Raw genomic sequence first — 17,224 nt, forward strand, 5'->3', positions numbered from 1 at the left:
GTGGCGGGGGGAAGGCAGGAAGAGATTAACTGAAGATCTTATATGCATAAGATCCGTGCACGAAACCATGCACCAGTGGGGTCCCTCGGTCTGGCCTGCAGGGATCAGGCCGAAACCGGCAGTCCGACATCCCCCAAGGGGTCCCGGATTGTGAGAGGGTGCAGGCCAGGCCGAGGGACCCCACCAGTGCACAAATTGTGCACTGAGCCTCTAGTATTATAATAATAGTATATTGTTGCATATATTACATAACATATAGTTTAACATACTTTATACTTAATAAATTTATAATATTTTTATATAATATTATAAATATTGGCAGAAAAACTTAGTATTGTCAAACCATGGATTGATACTGTAATAGTAATTGACACTTTGAGATTTAGGCATTGGCATCAATGCAAGCCAAAGGAAAGTCTTCTGGTAGCCATCAAAAGGTGGATTTTTTCCCCCTGTGCCTTTGCATTTATGGACTTCCTATTCTTTTGAAAGCAATTTAAGAAACTCCCTGTTAAATACAACATGAACCTTTAATTTTTTTAACCATATAAATTTGAGAAAATTACTTTTGGACTAAAAATGCATTTACACTAAGAATTTGAAATTAAAGATTCTGTCCATTACATGTCATTTAGATCTTAAATCTTTCATATCCTTATACTTTTTTATAAAAAAAAACAAAACTATTTTGCTTAACCATTTCTGACAGGTATTTAAAAAGTCTCCTATTTTTACCAGGGACTGTCAATTTCTCCTTATAATCCCATTGCTTTTGGCTTTATATATTTCAAGGCTATGTTGTTAGGGCATGAATTCATATTTGATAGTCTCTTGGCAGATTTCCTTCCTTTCATCAGTGTGAAATGTCACTTTTTTACTAAATTTCCTTAAATCACATTTTGTTTGACATTAATATTGCTTCAGCATTTTTCTTTTAGTTGATATGTGCCTTGTGTATTGTTTTCCATCACTTTGTTTTCAACATTTCTGTGTCATTTTATGTATGGTTTTGGTAAATAGCAAAGCTGAAAATTTTTAATCCAATCTAAGATTCTCTTAATGAGTTAGTTTAATTTATCCACATTTATAGTGACTACATGGTACAATAAGACTTATTTCTTTCATTTTATTGTTTTTAATTTGCCGTGTTGCATGTGTATCTTTTATCTCTTTCCGCATTTTTGGATTGCTGGAATTTACTCTATTCTCCTTAGTTTTTCAATGCTTTAAAGCTACATATTCTAATTATATTAATTGATATGAGTTTCTCTTGAACTCTTTCTTTTAAAATAGGAACAAATTCATGTTTTTCTAACAAAGCCTGAAATTAATCAGTATTCCCCTTCTTTTTTTTAACAAACAGGACCTTAGCACACTCTAACTCCCTATGCAGACATAGCATTACTTTATTAAAAATGGAAAACAAACCTATAAACAAATAAAATAAATTTATACTCCCTTTACGTGGCTATGAATAGGAATAACTGTCTCTATTTTTGTTGAGTTCCTCCAGGTAATCTCTATTTCTCTTCAAAATGATCTTTCCTTATCCATGCTGTCTGACTATAGGAGCTTAAAGTTGACAAAACTACAGATTTTTATGTTGACCCCAGCATACAGTTCTATCTTGGATGCCTTAATGCAAGCACACATGTTCAAAGAAAGAAATACTAGATGGTAAAAAGCTTCTGCAGAAAACCCACTACATCCAAAGAAATCATCAGAGCTCACTGAAAAGGCTCCTGGGAATGGGCAGATAGTTGTTCCCTGCCTGTTTATCCAATCTAAATGTGCCTTATTGAATTAGCTAAACAACTGTATAGAAAGAAAATAATCTTTTTAAGAAAGAAAACAATTGAATGAGTACCACTGCCATTAATGTTGCTTCATCATTTTTCTTTTGGTGATCAGACTGTGATAGTCACTTAAATAAATTGGAGTTTCAGTTTCCTCACCTCTAAAATTCTTGCAGTTCAATTAAATAACTAAAATATTTTTAAAATAAGTTTACAAAGGGCCCTTCACATATATTACTTTGTCTAATTTAATTTAATGTAAAATACTGTATGAAAACTTTCCAAAATATAAAGTTGGCATTCTTCTTGCTGTCAATGGAAGATCAACAAATCAGTTATAGATATTTATGTAGCACTCTCTTAGCTGGCACACAGAGTAAACATAAAATGGATTTCAAATTACAATTTTAAAAAATTACTACATATCTCATCAGCATGCAAATTATCTTATCTGTGTACTACCTATCGTAATTTATTATTTCAAGAAGTATTCTGAGTAGTAGGAAATCTGACCTAAATTCAATAAATGATGGCAGGTCATTTTAGTACATACCACTTTACCACTTAAATTCTTGAATCTCTTACATAATATAAAGGAAGAAAGATAAAATGTAACACTTACTAAATCAGAATTCCCTTATTTACCTTCAACAAATCAAAACTGGTTTTTGATCTTCATTCTATAGTTGAGGAAACTGATGCTCTGAAACACTAGTTTCCCAAGGACAAGCAAGTAGTTAAGTGAAGGAACATGACACAATACTTCCATTTTAATATTTGCTTAAGCAACACATTATGAGGAAGATAAATCTGCATCTCAAAAAGCAGAAACAAGGTAACTTCAAGACAGGATCCTTATTCTAAACCATTTCAACATAAATGTTTAGGGGTTTCTGTATCACACAGTATAAATGATTTTGGGGGAATCACTTTGCTACTATTCCCCTACAGATGCAAGCAGTGACTAGCATAGAAGCTCAGCTATATAATTTATTAATTTTTTCCCTACCTTCTTGGAAGCAAGTAGATTTTCCTTAGAGGTAACATTCTCTCTAACCTGCCCAGTTACTTGACAACCATTAGGTTCCATGAATTAACTTCAACTCCTCAAGAACATAATTACTAACTGATTTGGCCTAAAAATTCATGCAATCTGATTAGTCGTGTTATAGAACCATTCTGGTAAATAACAACTTCTGATAACACATATGATTCTTTGATACATTATTAATTATCCAAACTAAGGAGAGAGAAGAGAAGCAAAGGAAAGGTATAAATTCACTGAACAAAAACCCTTGTTCCATCAAGAAAGCCTTCTAGAAATGTTACTAGAGATGTTACTCAAGAAGAAAGTATTAACCTCAAAGTACAGTAGGATCCTTATTTGCACTGATAGTTACAAATGCCAGTTCTGGAATTGAAACTGAATTACTAATGTTTTATTCTAAATGTTTGAGCCCCTAGAGACATATTGACAGAGAGAGGTGAAATTAGCATAGCCATTTTTAAGGAAATTGAAAGGGATCAAACTTAACCATTTTATTTTATGCGAAAATAAAATATAAGGCTACTGAAAATGGTGCATTAGTTTGAGTTCATGTTAAATATCTTAAGCAGTATAACTTACTGATTACCTTTCACATTAAGTGCCTTTCTTCCCCTTTGTACTATAACATGTCAAAGCCATAAGGTCAGAATTTTATTTTAAGGGCTAGAAAAAAAATTTAATTTCCAAAATTAAGACCAACTTTCTAAATATTAGAAGTGTGACATTGCAGAAGACTGTAAATTGTCATGAAACAGGTCTCATTCTCAGTGAATGCCTTTAGCAGTTACAAAATTGGAAATACTAGGGGTGGGACCAAAGGGGAGGGTGGGTAGAAGTACTCAAGAGAGGAGAATTTCATAGATAGAGAGAACAAACTGTTGGTTGCCAAATGGAAGGGGGTTGGGAACTGATTGAAAAAGGTGAAATGATTAAAAATACAAGTTGGCAGTTACAAAATAGTCATGAGGATGTAAAGTACACCATAGGGACTCTATCTATATAAAAGCCTAAGTGACCATCACAACTGAACGGACGACCAAACAGGCTACATGGGGCGACCAGGCCAGCAGGAGGGTTAGTGAGGGGCGACCAAATGACCGAGCAGCAGGCTGCATGGGGCAACCAGGCCAGCAGGGGGGTTAGTGAGGGGCAACCAGGCCAGCAGGGGTGGGCAGTGAGGGGCGACCAGGCTGGCAGGGGGGGTTAGTGAGGGGCAACCAGGCCAGCAGGGGGGGCACCGAGGGGCAACCAGGCCAGCAGAGGGAGGCAGTTAGGGGTGACCAGGGCGGCAGGGGGGGGAAGTTGGGAGTGACCAGGTTGGCAGGGGGGGCAGTAAGGGGTGACCAGGCCAGTGGGGGGGGGCAGTTGGGGGCTATCAGGCAGGCAGGCAGGTGAGCAGTTAGGAACCAGTGGTCCCAGATTGTGAGAGGGATGTCTGACTGCTGGTTTAGGCCCGATCCCCAGGATCGGGCCTAAACCAGCAGTGGGACATCCCCTGACGGGTCCCGGATTAGAGAGGGTGCAGGCTGGGCTAAGGGGACCTCCCCTCCGTGCATGAATTTCATGCACCGGGCCTCTAGTATAATCAATAATATTGTAATAACTATGCATGGTGAAGGTGGTTACTAGATTTATGGGGGGGGGATTGTTTTGTAAGTTATATAAATGTCTATACCAGTATGCTGTACATTTGAATATAATATAATATTTAATGTCAACTGTAATTGAAAAATAAAATAATTTTTAAATCTAAATTTTAAAAAAACACAGAAAATAACAAGTGTAAGCAAGGATATGGAGAAATAGGAATCCTCATACATTTCTGGTGAAAATATAAAATGGAAAAAAAGGAGGGAGAATCTTGGAGGAGCAGAGATAGTGTGTGAGAGAAAAGGAGACTCAAGAGAGAATGGGTGTGGAGGACAGAGAGGCCCAAAGAGAAAGCATGGCTATGTGGAAAGCGGGCAAAGGGACCCAAGACAGCAGACGGGTAGAGAACAGTTAAGTTGAGGGGGAAGTAGAAAGAGAAGAGAGGAAAACTCTAGAGAGAACTAGTCAAAGAAATAACAAACAAAAAGAATAGCATTCAAATGCAAATGACAACCTACCTCAAAGACAAATCCACCTGTAGAAGAATCTTTACCAAAATGTTGGAGAAGTAGAGCAAACAAACAAAACTCTGGAGAATTATGAAGTATAGTATTCATAAAAGCTTTACACAAGCATACATTGCTTGTAATACATTGGTCTGGGCAACAATTTTTAGGATATAACACCAAAAGCAAATGCAATAAAATAAAACAAGGGGGACTATATCAAACCCAAACTCCTTTGCATAGCAAAGGAAACCACCAACAAAATAAAAAGGCAACCTACAAAATTGGAGAAAATATTTGCAAACCAAATATCTGATAAGGAGTTAATATCCAAAAATATAAGGAACTCAATAGCAAAAAAGCAAAGAATCAAATTAAAAAATGGACAGAAGACCTGAATGGACATTTTTTCAAAGAAGATATACAAAAGGCCAACAGGTACATATAAAAAGATGCTCAGCATCACTAATCACCAGGGAAATGCAAATAAAAACCATAAGGACATATCACCTCAGGCCTGGTAAAATTGCTATTATCCAAAAGAAAGAAATGACTAGTGTTGGCAAGGATGTGGAGAAAAGGGAGCCCTTGTCCACTGTTTGGTAAAAATGAAAATCAGTAAAGCCACTATAGAAAATAGTATGGAGATTCCTAAAAAAATTAAAAATATAACTACCTTATGACCCAGCAGTCCCACTTTTGATATTTATCTGAAATGAAATCATTATCCCAAAGAAATATCTGTAACCCATATTCATTGCAGCATTATTCACAATTGTCAGGACGTGGAAACAACCTGAGTGTTGTGGACGAAAGGAGCCACATGCTAACCTGACAAGCTCAGGGGAGGCCTGCGTGGCAGTCTTGCAAGCTCAGAGACCTGGAATAACCACAAAGGATGGTTTGAAAATTAAATATTTAACTACAAACAGGTTATGGTGGGCAGTCATTCCTAGGCTGCTATCTTCCCTGACAAAGATCAACTTGAATCTTCTTTACTGAGCCCATTTGCCTTTTTGCCTCTAAGATAACATATCTGTGAGATGTCTGGGTAACTTGTAACTTCCTTCTTTTGCTGGAGCCCCTGGGGCACAACCAAATGTGGTAGGCGCCAGGACAGATGCCTCAAATTCCTTCATTATCATGTTAACTGTTCCTGTACCCACCTAAGTATGTGTCCATCATTTTACTTTTTGTCCAATCCCAGGGGTTTCCCACCATTTGACTTTATCCAATGAATTTCATGTAGCCCACCTATGTCCCTCCTTTGATGGCAATGCATAAATACAGATGTAACCCACCATTCTTCGTAGCATAATCTCAATTCATTGAGGTTCTGCTTCCCGGCATATGTCGACAGTTTGGCTCAAATAAACTCACTAAAATTCTTTACAGGTTTCAATGGTTTTTTTCGTTAACAGTGTCAAAATGTGGCATATATGGTGGAGATATTATTCAGGCATGAAAATACAGGAAATCTTGTCATTTGCAACAACATGAATGGACTTTGAAGACATTATGTGAATGTACTTTGAGGGCATTATGGGTGAAAGAAGTCAGAGAAAGACAACTATGTTCTTTTTTTATTATTTTTGTTAACAAGACCCCTTTATTTTCATTTATTTATTTTTTAATCCTCACCCAAGTATATTTTCCCATTGATTTTGAGAGAGTGGAAGAGAGAGGGAAAGACAGAGAGAAATATCAATGTAAGAGAAACACATCAATTGGTTGCTTCCTGCAGGAGCCCGGCCAGGGCCCAGGCTAGAGAGGAGCCTGCAACCGAGGTACGTGCCCTTGACCAGAATCGAACCCAGGACCTTTTAGTCTGCAGGCTGACGCTCTATCCGCCGAGCCAAACTGGCTAGGGCTATATTCTTGCTTTCATGTGGAACCTAAAATACTTAAATCACAGAAACAAAGAGTAGAATGGTGGCTGCCAGGGGCTGGGGGAATGGAAAAATGTTGATCAAAGAGTGCAAACATCTCTTTGAGGTGAGAATTAAATGAGATAAATTTGCCATGGTATCTGGCACATAATAAACCTTTATCAAACAATAACTATTATTTATAAACAATAGATAATAAATAGCTAATTTTATAATAATATAATTACATAATATTAAAATAATACAATTCGCTAAATAAGACAAGTTCTGGGGATCTATTGTACAGCAGATGATTATAGTTAACAATACTGTATTATATACTTGAAAGTTGTTAAGAGATTAGATCTTAAATGTTATCACCACACACCAAAAATGTGATGAATGTGTTAGTGTGGTACTTGAATCTGCTATGACTCATATTTTTAAAAGAAATTATTTTGAAAATGTTTATACTTATTAGTTAAAATATACATTCAACCCAAGTCTCATATGTATAATGAATATTGTGGTTGATCACTGTTGCTCCAGCATATACAAACCTACATGGGCAAATTCATATATTCAAGGGTGGCAAAAACTCATAGCTCATGCCAACATCCTTGGCTTTCCTGTTAGGATTCCTCTTGAGTTTTATGGAAGGCGAAAGTTATATAAATGATTTTAAATAGCCAAGACTTCACAGTGTTAATGATAGCATGGAATAACTGGAAATAAATCTTCTATTGTTGGTTTAGTTAGGCCAAGTAAATTATGGTCATCCCACTCTATGAAATGTTAGGCTGCTATTAATAAAAAATATGAAGACTATCAACATATAAAAATTCCTGGAATAGAATCAAATAAAAGGAATAAAATTGTATAAACAAAAAGGGAGATTATGTAAAAATACGGGTACATATAGATAAAATCAGAGAACAGAAATATCAGTTACTAGAGGCCTGGTGCATGACATTTGTGCACTGGGGGTGGGGGGTTGTCCCTCAGCCTGGCCTGCACTGGGCCTAAGCTGTCAGTCAGACATCCCCTGAGGGCTCCTGGACTGCGAGAGGGACAAGGCCGGGCTGAGGGACCCCCCCCCCCCCCCAGCACACAAATTTCGTGCACCGGGCTTCTAGTATATTATAAAATAACTAGTAGCCCTGAACACGAATCTGCACCAGTAGCTCACCAGTAGCTCACTGCCACCCTCCAGTAGCTCTCAGCCCGCTGCCCCGCCCTCCTGTAGCTCCCCTGCCCCCCCTCATAGTTTGCTATCCTGCCCTCTCCTGTAGCTCTCCACCGCCCACTTGTAGCTTGCTGCCCCACGCTCCTGCTGATCCGTGACCTGGTGGTTACGCGATCGGTCATTATGCTTCATGGCGTAACGACTATTTGCATATTACATCTTTATTATATAGGATTAGCTAAACTATATTCCTTTTTCATAACTATATCCCATGGAAACTTTTAGGTGTATTTTACCTTTTAAATCTCTCAAGTTTCATTACTCTAAAGCGAACCTAGCCGTCAAAAGCCAGAAAATCTTTAGCCTCTGCTTCTGGGATAGGCAAAACAGGAAAGCCCTTTTCCTGTTTCAACTTCTGCCCCTAGATCTGACCTGCTAGTCAGAATGGACAAGAATATTAGACTCAATCAAGTGAGATCTATCTTACTGAACCTCTCTAATCTTTGTGTTCCTCAAGCCATAAGTTTCTGTATTTATGAAATTCTCCAAGGAGGTAAAATGCTTGAAGATTTCTCAGATCCAGGACTTATCCCCTACCTTCCTACCTCCTCAACCCTGGAGAATACAGTGCTTAACCATGGTCTCTACCTTGCCAGGGGCAGGCCAAACCTTGAAGAGGTGATTGTATCTCTAAAGATAAAAAGCATGTGTTCCCTAAGAAGAAAACTACTTTGTATTGAATACTTGTGCACCTGACACTGTACCAAGCACTTTATATATGCTATATGAAACACCGCAGACCCACCAAACCAGTTGCTGGAGTTAGCCAAGGAAATATGCATTTATAACATATGTACTAAGTGATTGAGAAAACACACACAAGTTTGAAAAACAATGGCCTAAGGTCAGTGTTTTTCAAACTGTGAATGACAATTTATTAGTGGAAAGAGAGTACATTGCATGTAGTTACGTACTTATTCTGCAAAACAGTTATCAGTTATATATCTGCATTATGTACTGAGTCATAATAAAATTTATTTCTTAACTGTGAGTCACAGCCAAAAGGTCTGAAAAGCACGAGCTAGACATTATGGACTTAGAATAATGCAAATTGGGGGTAGAATAGAAACAAAAAAAAAGCAAGCAAGAAGGAAACAGCATAACATACATAATTTAAGCTCCATAAGTATCATGCAAAATGAAACTGAAGAAACTTAAATTCTGATCATCTATAGGAATAAGGGACAAGAAACCAAAAATAAAAAAAGGAGGGAAGCATAAGGAGTATTATGGAAAAGCCAATAACTTAACTTTAGCGAATAACAAATATTCTACCTCTGTTTGTTGTTTGCTGCTGCTGTTGTTGTTTACCGTGGTAATAACAAGTAGAATAGGCAAATTACGTAAACTTCACTATCCCCTTCGCCAGATAGAGTGTAAGTTAGAAAAGCAATAGCAGAAAGGAGAGCAGTTTATTTAATTCATTATCTAATTCCAAACCCTGGATAACCAAAAGTAGCCATCTGTCAAAACCTTTCTATCTCTCCTTGTTTACAAAACTCAAATGAATGCACGGTCCCTCCAAGGAACACAGCTAATGAGTTCCGAATAATGCAAACATTTACTGAGCCATCTCTTTTTTTTTCTCTTTGTTTAAAACCAAACCACGGAATCTGTGGGAACCTAGGGTCACAACCTGTACCTCTAAGTGAAGTGAAGACTCAAATTGTCAAGCCGGCGAGGCTTGTGCGTTATCTCATCTGTAAGGCGGGGAAAGCTGGGCACCAGGTCCCGCGATGTCCCCGGGAGTGGGAGCCACCGGGAGCTCCAGCTGGTGCCTAACAGGCCACACGTGGCGGCCGATGGGATGCTCCCCCTTCGGCTGCAGACCCAGAAAACTTGCCCACAACAGCGGGGGGGAAAGCGCGATCCCGCTCTAAGTGCAGAACGCTGAGCCTGGACAGAACTCACCTCTGTCGTTGGGCAGAGAGGGGGCGTGGGAAGCGCGTATAGGCGGCAGCAAAACCTCCAACCCCCGCACCACTGAGCCCACACTTCCGCTCCCACTGCTCCGGAATTGTCAGATCTGGAATTCATGTAAGGGGAAAGCTTATGAAGAGCGAGCCTGTAGCAGGATGGCCAGGACAAACGAGAACCCCGCAAACAAAGTTCATGGCTTGCGCGGCTGCCGATCACTATCAGGGCCCCATAGTAACTAGGTAACGGACAGAGAGGCGGGCTGGGACCTACTTGGGCAGGAAAGAGCCGGACCGCACAGTGGACAAACTCCCGCTGGCGTGAAGCTGACAGGACAGGGGCTAACTCCTGGACATAGTTAAGTGAAAAGGGCAGCCATTGAACCTGACTGGCGCGCGCTCGGATTGGTTGATTTTGATATTGTTTCTAAGAAGATTCTTCTATGATTGGTCAGGAAAGTCAAGCGGGAACCCGGAGGTGAGGGGTGGAAAGGGGGTGGGAACAAAGTTGTTACCCAGGCAACAGAGGTACACAGAGCTCTGAGCGATTTTCGGAGCCTAGCCAGCGACCCGAAAACTGACCCAGGTGAGGAACCCATACATTACGTGGGGGAAATAAGGGATCCTCAGATTCCGTAGCTATTAGAGAAAGTAGGGAGGACTCTAGATACTTACAACGCTGAGAAATAATAATAAAACACCCACAAGTCGCAGATAGAAAAGAACCTAAATTCCCCTGCCCAAGACACTCTAAGCAAGAAGCTTTAACAAAACTCAGTTGATCAGGGTGTGAGTTAGAGTTTTATCATACAGAGGATGGGTGCTGATCGAATGTCAGAAAGCCAAAATGAACAAGTGTAGGTTGCCCAACGGCTTTTACTCCACTCTCACACTCCAAAGATTGTTAACACGAATTTGAGAGTGAAAACTACCTTTCCTTGTGGGTAGATTTGGGTGCTCCAAGTCAAAGTAGCCGCTGTACCTTGTTTTACACGGATAAACATGATTTATCCTGGACCAGTACGCTTAGGATGGAATATATTTTTTAGGGGGTATAACAATTGGCCTGTACCACTTGTTACTTGGACAATGTCCTGTGCACTAGAACGTGAACGCTGTGGGCCTGAGGGTTCCCAACGGACCTTGGTCAGATAAGATCCCTTGAAGAGTGAGAAACAGTCAGTCCACACTTAGTGGACTGGAGCGTAGTGTATAAAGACAATTTGTACCTACCAAACCTGCTACTCAAACAAGGAGTAATTGGGAAAGTACGTCGCTGTAATCAGGTGATAAAACTTATCAAAAAATGAAATATGAGTGAGGGGAGAGAATGGAATTTGACCAGAAGTAAGGGTCATTTCTCCTAAGAGTTTTCTGTTGTGAAAAGGATTCAGGACAGAGACTTTTTCCTAAACAAATGAAGAAAACAGGCCTCTTGACTTGAGGGAAAATTTTCAAACTACTGAAGGTAAATTTTCTGTCTCAGTTCTTTTTTTTAGATAGAGGTAGAGTATGAGAATGAGACAGAAAGACAGAAAAAAGTTACTGACAAGTGTGTTAAGTTTAGCTAAAATAAAGAATAAATAGACAGGGGAAATATTAAATTAAAAGAGGCTCATTAGTTTACTTTTAGGTTTATGAAAAATTCCATATACTTTCAAAAACCATCTTCCATTAAATATATTTTAAATTTGTAATGAAACTATGTTAAGTTCCCATAGTACTTCATGACTTGGTACATCATTGGATGGCAATGAAAGTTAGAGACCTAAAAAAGGAAATCATTCTTGGTTTTGTAAAAATAAAGTCAAAATGAATTATTTTTAATGAGCATGGAATTATTGATGTGTATAGTTGTCAAAAAATGTAAAAAAGGGGGAAACAATTAGCCCATACATTATAATTTAATTCAGACATAGGCAGAGATTGTTTACTTTTGCGTTTTCAGAAGAATTTTAATAAAGGTATTGCTAAATAAGGCATTATGGAAATAAAGTTGCAAAAGGAATGCCAAATTTATTTAGGAGAATAAATGGATTTTGACTACTTTGAAATCATTCAGCTATAAATAGTATTTTATGAAGGGGTATGGGTTTACCTATTAAACAAGTTCCCAAAGAATACTATTTGGTGATTCTTTATTATTCTGATTTTATTTACTATATATAGTTAAATTAATAAAATACCATTACTTTCTGAATAGTCTAAAAATCACAGTTTTAACTAATTTTATCTAGACTTCTCTCCAATTAGTTCAAGTAAAAAATCCACCCCTATTGACAATTTGAATGGAGGCAAATAAAATAGAAAACAAGACCCCAGCCCTCACAAGCAGGTTATTGATATTGCTTCAATACCATGGGTCTGGAGCTATCCTGGTTGATCTTGTTTAGTCCCTGGGTTTTGGTAATGACCTGGTTTTCTCTTTAGTTCATTGTGACTAGTACAAAGAGAGGTCCCCCAATCATACCTCTATCTATGAAGGCCGTAAGGGCTCAGGTTGGTGTGAGAAAATCAAAGATTTTGTCTAGAATATGCTGCCATGGAATTGGCCTAGCAAAGGAGAGTGAGAGAAATAAAAATAAAGGGCTTAGAAATGTATTTTATCAATAACCAAATCTCAAATAAAAGATTTAACAATATATTTTGTTTTCAATGAAACTCCTACTTAAGTTTTTCTTAAATTTTTTCTTAGACTATTTCAATGGCAATGCCAGATTCCCAAACATAAGCATTGTGGCTCTAGAATACATTTTTATCCCTACACTATAGTACCTGAGTAGTCTAGGAAAAAGGAAGAATGTATTTCAAGGTACAAGAGCAGAAGATTATAGGATATATTTAATAAGCAGTTCAGTTTTTAACAGAATACAGATTACATGTAAGAGAATTATAGGAGGGAAGGGCAGAAAATTAGGTTGGGATTATATCCTGAAGGACTTTGATTTCCAGGCTCAAGATGAAATTAATGTGTATCAAATTTACAAATAACAGATAGCCCTACAAATAACACTGCATAGTTAATAAAAAGGCATCTTGCTTTAGTTTTTTCCAATGTTATCTGTTTTCGTCAAATGAACTTTAACATATTTTTAATAAATGTTAGTAAATTATTCATAATTTGTTAGACTTCTACAAAAGCTGTTACAATATTTATTTACTTTTTTATTCTTTATTGTTTAAAGTATTACATATAGTATTACATATGTATCCTTTTTCCCCATTGGCCACCCCATCCCCCAGCACATGCCCCCCACCCCCTAGTGTCTGAGTACATTGGTTATACTTATACTAGTATGCATGCATACAAGTCCTTTGGTTGATCTCTTACTCCCCACCCCACCCTCTTCTACCTTCCCTCTGAAGTTTGAAGGTCTGTTAAATACTTCTCTGTCTCTGGATGTATTTTTGTTCATCAGTTTAAGTAGTTCATTATATTCCACAAATGAGTGAGATTATGTGATATTTATATTTCTCTGACTGACTTATTTCGCTTAGCATAATGCTCTCCAGGTCCATCCATGCTGTAGCAAATGATAGGAGTTCCTCCCTTTTTACAGCAGCATAGTATTCCATTGTGTAGATATACCACAGTTTTTTAATCCACTCATCTGCTGATGGGCACTTAGGCTGTTTCCAAATCTTGGCTATTGTAAATTGTGCTGCTAGGAACATAGGGGTGCCTATGTCCTTTCTGATTGGTGTTTCTGGTTTCTTGGGATATATCCTATTAGTGGGATTACTGGGTCAAATGGGAGTTCCATTTTTAATATTTTGAGGAAACTCCATACTGTTTTCCACCAAGTCTGCATTTCCACCAGCAGTGCACGAAAGTTCCGTTTTCTCCAAATCCTTGACAGCATTTGTCAGTTTGTTGATTTGTTGATGATAGCCATTCTGACAGGTGTGAGATGGTATCTCATTGTCCTTTTGATTTGCATCTCTCGGATGATTAGTGACTTTGAACATGTTTTCATATGTCTCTTGGCTTTCTGAATGTCCACTTTCGAAAAGTGTCTATTTAAGTCCTTTGCCCATTTTTTGATTGGATTGTTTATCTTCCCTTTGTTAAGATATATGAGTTCCCTATAAATTTTGGAGATTAGACCCTTGTTGGATATAACATTAGCAAATACGTTCTCACATGCAATGGGCTTTCTTGTTGTTTTGTTGATGGTTTCTTTTGCTGTGCAGAAGCTTTTTATTTTGATGTAGTACCATTTGTTTATTTTCTCCTTAGTTACCATTGCCCTAGGAGCTGTATCAGTAAAGATATTAGTATGACATATGTCTGATATTTTGCTGCCTATAGATTCTTCTAAGATTTTTATGGTTTCCCCTGGTACGTTTAAGTCCTTCACCCACTTTGAGTTTATTTTTGTGTATGGTGTAAGTTGGTGGTCCAGTTTCATTTTTTTGCATGTATCTGTCCAATTTTCCCTACACCATTTATTGAAGAGACTGTCTTGACTCCATTGTATGCTCTTGTCTCCTTTGTCAAATATTAATTGAGCCTAATGGCTTGGGTTGATTTCTGGGTTCTCTGTTCTGTTCCATTGGTCTATATGTCTGTTCTTGTCCCAGTCCCAGGCAGTTTTGAGAACAGTGGCTTTGTAATATAGCTTGATACCTAGTATTTTGATCCCTCCAACTTTGTTCTTCTTTCTCAAGATTGCTGTGGCTATTTGGGGTATTTTTTTATTCTATATGAATTTTTGGAGAGTTTTCTTTGGGTAGTATGGATATTTTAATGATGTTGATTCTACCAATCCATGAACACGGTATATTCTTCCATTTGTTTGTCTTCCTCTATCTCTTTTTTCAACGTCCTGTAGTTTTCTGAGTATAGATCTTTTACCTCCTTAAGTTTATTCCTAGGTATCTTAAGTTGTTGTTTTTTTTTGTTTTTTTGTTTTTTGTTTTTTTTTGTACAATGGAAAATAGGAGTGTTTTTGCTGTTTCTCTTCCTGTAAGTTCATTATTGGTGTATAAAAAAGCCATAGATTTATGGGTGTTAATTTTGTATCTTGCTACATTGTTGAATTCATTTATTAAATCTATTGGTTTTTTTGATTGAGTGTTTAGGTTTTCAGTGTATATAATCATGTCATTTACGAATAGTGACAGTTTTACTTCTTCTTTTCCAATTTAGATGCCTTTTATTTCTTCTTGTTGTCTGATTGCTATGGCTAGCACTTCCAGTACTATGTCGAAGAGGAGTGGTGAAAGTGGGCATGCTTGTCTTGTTCATGTTCTTAGGGGAAATGATTCTAGTTTTTGCCCATTGAGTATGATGTTGGCTGTAGGTTTGTCATACAATCTTTTTTTTATATATACAATCTTTATTTCCATTTAAATTAGAATATTTTTTCAAAAATTCACATTATTTTTCTTTTAATGTTTAGAAGTATTTAGTTATTGACAAAATATTCATGATTCTTTTGTTTCTCAAAAAACAATATCAACAAACTTGTCATGATTTATTATTTTGTGTTTACAGATTATTATTACAATTCATTTAATACAATTTCTTTTTGCTAAAGTGCCAATTATACTTTTACTCCAATTTAGCTTAGTATGAATCTATGCTATTTTATGCCAGCATAACTTGGATTTGAAGAAGTCCAATTTATAATATGCTTCAGATACATAGCGTGTTACTATAAATTATTGTGAAAGATTTGTTTAACAAATACACTCAAACATATACATCCCAAGGAGTGGCATCACCTTCGAAGCAGTCACTTTGAAAAGCTATCCACTTATTCCAATGCTCTTGTTATTGCTCAAATTACTTTGGAAACTACTCTTTTAGAATTGCCTTGGGGCCTGTAGCACATTCTTTTGAATATCCTCATAGTAAAAATTTTCATATTTTGAAAGTAGATGTGATATATAGATGTATCTAGAAATTACTTGGAGACAAATCTGATTTGTAATCAGACTGCGTGAAACCATAATGATACCCATTTTTTTGGTGGTACATCTAAAGGCAATTCCAAGATATTTTGAGCATTGATGGCATAATTTACATCAATGTATATAACCTTCCAAGGTGACTACTTTTTAATATAACATTTGTATGAATTAAATCATGCTTCATTCAGTATTCATTGACTCTTGACTACCTGCCAGATCAAGTTATTGAAGAAATTTAGCCTACAGGTATAGCTTCCCACTGCCCGTGCTGCCCGGCCTCTCACAAATGATAGGCCAGAGCTCCTTTCAGCGTGGGAATTTAGAATTAATCTGCTTTCCCTAAATCCAGTATCCAGTGTGTCCACTGAAGCACAGGCTTTTTTTATTACCTGTACTGTGACTGTCCAGGTGACATGATAAAGCCTCTGATGCAGTGCCTGGTTCGTTTTCTCTTTTCCAGCTGTGACTTTGAGCCCTATCCTATTCTAAACCTTCATCTAGCTGCTAACTACCCCACAGTCCTCAAGAACTGGACCCTGCCTCCTATACCCCCACCTATGGGCCAGGGTCCTAATACACCCTAAGTGGGTCTCCCTTTCACCTCTACTATTCAATGTTTCTACTGTGAAACACTGCTCACATCCCATAACTCTCCCTGGCCATGTTCCTGCCTAACAGACGAGGATGCATGAATAGCAGTTCTGATTGCTATCTCAGACACTACGTTTGGGAATTCTGAATACCCTTCTTCCAGGTTAGCTCTACTGGTTTCAGTTTATTCCCCTCTCACCAGCCCACTATTGATCTCTCACAAGTCTCATCATCAAGTATCTGTGGGTGCTGGCACCATGTGCCACACAATAATGATATTTTTACATAACTTTTCATAATTTAGCAAACTCACATATGTTGCAGAAAATGGCATCACAACAATTTTATAGGGTAAGTAATATTGAAATAATGAAACAATTTCTTGCTATATTTGTTTTTTAAAGTCTCACTGTACAATCTCAACTCAAAATACTAATTATTGCATCTGATATTGGATCCATTTTCCCCTTTCATTGTCAAAGGTAGAAAATATTTCAAACTTTTTGCTTTTAATGTTAAGTAAATATTTAATGAACAAGTAATCAACTAGGACTTTTAAAATATAAACAGGAGCCTTTTCATTTAATTTGTGTCAATTATTCATTTCTATAGCAGACTACCAGACCATACTGTGAGAGAAGATAGTTTTATCACCTCTTATTCCACCTTTTCCAAATTAATTAGTTTCCAATGTAATGTTTTATTAGTAACTTATTCAACATTGTTATTAGAAGTGATATTATG

General features: G+C 37.4%; 1 protein-coding gene across 1 annotated transcript in view; it reads left to right on the forward strand.

Moving 5' to 3' along the window:
* Positions 1 to 10,375: 10,375 nt before the first annotated feature.
* The window catches only part of DNAAF6 (dynein axonemal assembly factor 6), a gene marked incomplete at its 3' end in the record, with an annotated part of 86,279 nt that continues 79,430 nt past the window's right edge, over positions 10,376 to 17,224 (forward strand). Inside the window, exon 1 of the mRNA XM_079764924.1 lies at positions 10,376 to 10,448. The remainder of the gene's footprint in view (positions 10,449 to 17,224) is intronic.

This window comes from Cnephaeus nilssonii (assembly GCF_951640355.1).
Source record: "Cnephaeus nilssonii genome assembly, chromosome: X".
In the NCBI taxonomy this organism is placed as follows: Eukaryota; Metazoa; Chordata; class Mammalia; order Chiroptera; family Vespertilionidae; genus Cnephaeus; species Cnephaeus nilssonii.